The sequence below is a fragment of the Tamandua tetradactyla genome, chromosome X (genome assembly GCF_023851605.1).
Source record: "Tamandua tetradactyla isolate mTamTet1 chromosome X, mTamTet1.pri, whole genome shotgun sequence".
NCBI lineage: Eukaryota > Metazoa > Chordata > Mammalia > Pilosa > Myrmecophagidae > Tamandua > Tamandua tetradactyla.
This window is the reverse complement of record NC_135353.1, coordinates 46,769,337-46,774,671: the sequence shown is the minus strand read 5'-3', so window position 1 is coordinate 46,774,671 and position 5,335 is coordinate 46,769,337. Positions and strand designations below refer to the sequence as shown.

The window sequence follows — 5,335 nt, the reverse complement described above, 5'->3', positions numbered from 1 at the left end:
ACTTTACAGAGCCCAGAATATGTTTCAGGCTTTTCAGGAATACTGTTGGTTGGGGTTTGCCGAATTGTGGCAGTTTTCTATATCTGCTGAAACTCCAGAAAGACCTTGCAACTTGATTTGAAATTTCTTAGTCATTGAAACTCTTATTTTTCCCCCCACTTTTGGTCAGTTCATCTACGATGCCAGGGCCATACTCATTCTTGGGACTTAAGTCTCATGATGCTAGGCCAGTTACGTCCCACAATGTCAGGGCCAGGCTTACACCCCTGGAAATTATGTCCCATGTAGTGGGGAAGGTCAGAGTTTGGCTTAGAGACAGACCACATTTGAGTAATAGCAGAGTTCTCTGGAGATGACTTTTTTTTTCCATATACATTTCTTTTTAAAAAAAATTTTTTTGTTTATTTTTTCCTTCCATCTTCTAGTTCTCCTTTTATCTTTTAAAAATTTTGATTAGAGGAATTGCAGGTTTGCAGAAAAATCGTGTAAAAAGCAGTGTTCCCACATACCATTCCTATTATTAACATTGTACAACCGTGTGGTATCTTTTTTTACATCTGATGAAAGAATATTATAATTGTATGATTTACAGTTGTCCATGGTTCACATTAGTGTATATATTTTTTCCCAGTATACCACTGTTTTAGTTTAAGCTGCCAGAATGCAATATACCAGAAATGTAATGACTTTTATTTATTTTTTAAAATTTTATTAATAAAACCAATCAACATATAATATGAACTTTCTTTTTTATCACATACTTGTATATTCATCATCATGATAATTTCTTTGAACATTTGCATCAATTCAGAAAAATAAATAAAAAGAAAACAGAAAAAATTCATACACACCATACCCCTCCCTTTCATTGATCACTGGCATTTCAATCTACTAAATTTATTTTAACATTTGTTCCCCCTATTATTTATTTATTTTTAATCCATATGTTGTATTCATTTGTCCATAAGGTAGATAAAAGAAGTATCAGACACAAGGTTTTCACAATCACACAGTCACATTGTGAAAGCTATATCATTATACAATCATCTTCAAGAAGCATGGCTACTGGAACACAGCTCTACATTTTCAGGCAGTTCCCTCCAGCCTCTCCATTATACCTTAACTAGAAAGGTGATATCTATTTAATGCGTAAGAATAACCTCCAGGATAACCTCTCCACTCTGTTTGGAATCTCTCAGCCACTGATATTTTATTTTGTCTCATTTCTCTCTTCCTCCTTTCGGTCGAGAAGGTTTCCTCAATCCCTTGATGCTGAGTCCCAGCTCATTTTAGGAATTCTGTCCCACGTTGCCAGGAAGGTCCATACCCCTGGGATTCATGTCCCACATAGAAAGGGGGGGGGCAGTGAGTTTGCATGTCGTGTTAACTGAGAGAGAGAGGCCACATCTGAGCAACAAAAGAGGTTCTCTTGGAGGTGACTCTTAGGCCTAATTTTAAGTAGGCTTAGCCCATCCTTTGCAGGGTTAAGTTTCATATGAACAGATCCCAAGATTGGGGCTCAGCATAGAGCTTTGGTTGTCCCTACTCCTTGTGAGAATATCAAGAATTCTCCACTTGGGGAAGCTGAATTTTCCCTCTTTCTTACCATTCTCCCAATGGAACTTTGCATATACTTTTTTATTCACTGTTCAAATCCTTCTGGGATTTATTGAGGCATCACTCTGGACAAACCTATAAAATCTCATGCCCTACTCAAGGTTCCATGTACTTATGGTGTTCTATTAAGCTGTCCATATAAGTTATATTAGGAAATACACTAGTCAAAATATAAACTTTGTACCAAATAAATATTTTTTGCTTTAGTCTTACACATAAGTTAAAATTTTAAAATATTAATTTCCATCTATTTTCAATACCCTACATTATTGATATTCCTTTGTTCTTCCTCATACAAAACATTTTTAAATTTGTACATTTAGTCACTATCATTACACACTCTAGGCATTCCTACATTATACCATCTCAGTTTTTTGTCTATCTTTCCTTCTGATTTCCTTTGTGCCCCCAGGCCTCCTGCCTCTATCATTCTCACATTCAGCTTCTGATACCTTATTTGTTACACTTCTTTTTTCCCTTTTGGTCAGGATGGCATTATTGATTTCATGGTGCCAGGGCCAGGCTCATCCCTGGGAGTCATCTATCACACCACCAGGGAGACTTTTACCCCTGGATGTCATGCCCCATGGCAGGGGGTGGTGCAATGGTTTCACTTGCAGATTTCGGCTTAGAGAGAGAGAGAGGCCACAACTGAGCAACAAAACAGGTCCTCCAGAAGTAACTCTTAGGCATACTTTATTTGTTTTACTTCTTTTCCTCCTTTTGGTCAGGATGACATTGTTGATCTCACTGTGCCAGGGCCAGACTCAACCCTGGGAGTCATCTCCCACAGGGCCGGGCAGACTTTTACCCCTGAATGTCATGTCCCACATAGGGAGGAGGGTAATGGTTTCACTTGCAGATTTGGGCTTAGAGAAAGAGAGGCCACATCTGAGCAACAAAAGAGGTCCTCCAGAAGGAATTCTTAGCATACCTATTGGTAGGCTAAGCTTCTCCATTACATACATAAGCTTCACAGGATCAAGCCTCAAGATCAAGGGTTTGTCCTTTGATTTGGGTATCCCTAATGTTTGAAACAGTATCAGGGATTTCCCTGGTGGTAAAGTTTAGTAGTTCCCTATTTTTACCCTCAAGGGACTTTGTTATTACTTTTTTATTATCTTGTATTTGCAGTTCTTTTGACAGTATGTGCATACCTCAGAGATATTGTGGGGTTGGCTCCAGACCATTGCAATAAAGTGAATACCACAATAAAGTGAGTTACACAAAATTTTTGGTTTCCTAGAAAAGGTTATGTTTACCCTATAATGTACTCTATTTCTCATGCAATAGCATTATTCTAGAAAAACAATGTACATACCTAGTTTGTTATGTACCACAGAAAAGTCATGTTCTTTTAATCTAATCTGTTGGGGCAGACATATTGTTGGGTGGGACCATTTGATTAGGTTGCTTCCATGGAGAACCTTCCCACCCAACTGTGAGTGGGACCTTTTTTTTTTATTCCTGTAATATTTTATTTGCTGACCTCTGTGAAACATTCCAAAATTCATAATGGCCAATGGAACTTTCCATGCTAAAATGCTACTCAACGTGACAAATTTCTAACAAAAAATATTTTAAAGTATAGTGCTTTCATTTTACTCTTCACATTTCAACATGTGAAAATTACATTTTGGTGGTAAAACTCAGGTGACAAATACAAGATAAATATCAACTAATATCATATTTCTGGTTTAATGGAAAACAATAGTTTTGACAGTCATGTTTAACACCTTGGTTAAGTAAAGAGACAATGGGCAGGGTTATCACAGAGGTATGCAAACATTTAACAGGTCAAATAATCCTTAGCCCTGCTGAGAAATTATAGATAGGATACATGTAGTAAATATTTTTGTAATAGGGTGATTTCAGTCATTAGTGACCATCATTCTATTCATGTGGTCAAAGTAATTGCAGTTATTTTTGATTACTGAAAACTGGATTCAAATAAATTATAACTCAGTGAACTAAATACCTTACATTCAAAAATATAGTTTAACTCTGGCAAGTTTAAGGTAAAGAAATACTTGTAATTCATAATTACCATTAGATATAATTGAGACTACACTACTATACTTAAATAGGTATACTATTATTCATAGTTAATTTCAGTTACTATATTAAATATTTACTGGTCATCAACAGCACACATTTTTATGCTCCAAAACAATTATTGATCCACTAAAATGGCTACATTTAATTTTCTTTTAAAGACAGAAGAACGAAATTGAAGGAAGATTGGCTCCTCTTGGTATCTTTTTCAAATTACGGATACAAATTTACCAAAGAAATAATTATATATTTTTCCTAACATCAAATAATCTGCAAAAAGTTTCTAAGATAGATGCATTTCATGTTCAATTTCCCAAAATAGAGGCTTTCTAACTGACTAAGTTAACTAATTTACATTCCTAGCTCTCTAAAGTAAAACATTAAAAAACAAAGCACAAAAAATGGTCTCTCGGTTTTTTTTTTGTTTGGTTTTTTTTTTTACATGGGCAGGCACCGGGAAACGAACCCGGGCCCTCGGGCATGGCAGGCAAGCATTCTTACCTGCTGAACCCCCGTGGCCCGCCCTCAGTTTTTGATTAACCCATTTAGTTACATAAAGTATTTTCTGTCCCAACACTTCCTCAAATTCAAAAGATATTTATTTACTTCCTAAGAACATGACAGTCTTCACTTCAGAACATGCAGTCGGTTTCCATGGCAACACTGCGGGATTCGTTGACTACCGTAAGTCGTTGACTGTGGAATTTCTCAATCTTCTTTACATCTTGAACTTGGTCTGTTCTATACACCAAACAAACTAAATCATCTGTTACTTTGATACAGACTCCCATCAGAATGCCTATATTTGAGAACCACACGTCCCTTCATAGGGTCTGCAAGGTAGAGCTTCTCGGCCGCGTGGCTGAGCTCCTCCCAGGTTTGGTACTGAGGCATGACAGGCTCGGGGTGGAAAGGGAAGAGGGAAGACAGGCAAGGCCAGGGAGGCAAGGCCGCGGACCCGAGGCGCGCGACCGGGCACACCTACGTACCCACCTCCCGCAGCCACCGGCGAGTGGGACCTTTTGAGTGAATTATTTCCATGGAGGTATGACCCCCCTGCCCATTCAGGTTGGGTCTTAATCAGCTTGCTGAAGTCCTTTAAGAGAGCTGAGAGATGACAGATGCTTAGGGAGGAAAACAACCCAGGCCAGAAGGACCCACAGGAGCTGAGAGAGCCATTACGGAAACCAACCCAAGAGAGAAGGGTCAGCAGACTTAGCCATGTGCCTTCCCATGTGACAGAGAAACCCTGAATGTGAAAGTATCCTATTGTTGATGCCTTAATTTGGACATTTCCATGGCCTTAGAATTATAAATTTGTAACCTAATAAATCCCATTTGTAAAAGCCAATCCATTTCTGGTATATTGCATTCCAACAGCATTTTTAAACCGAAACAATACCTTAAATAGAATGTGGCAGAGAGACGCGAAATAAGCACATGCTGTTTTAAAAAATGGCACAGATGGCCTTCCCTCATGCAGGATTGCCACAAACCTTCAATTTGTCAAAAATGCAATATGTAGAAAGCGCAATAAAGCGGAGCACAATAAAACCAGTTATGCCAGTAGGTAAAACTGTTGGTGCAGTCATGAGACAATCTAAGCCAGAGGGCCAATGATGCCAATTTAAAATAGCCATTTTCCCTTTAGTGACTGACACTA

General features: G+C 38.1%; 1 pseudogene; it reads right to left on the bottom strand.

The window, feature by feature from the left end:
• Positions 1-4,304: 4,304 nt before the first annotated feature.
• On the bottom strand, positions 4,305-4,566 carry LOC143671806 (signal recognition particle 9 kDa protein pseudogene; annotated as a pseudogene).
• Between the last annotated feature and the right edge of the window lie 769 nt (positions 4,567-5,335).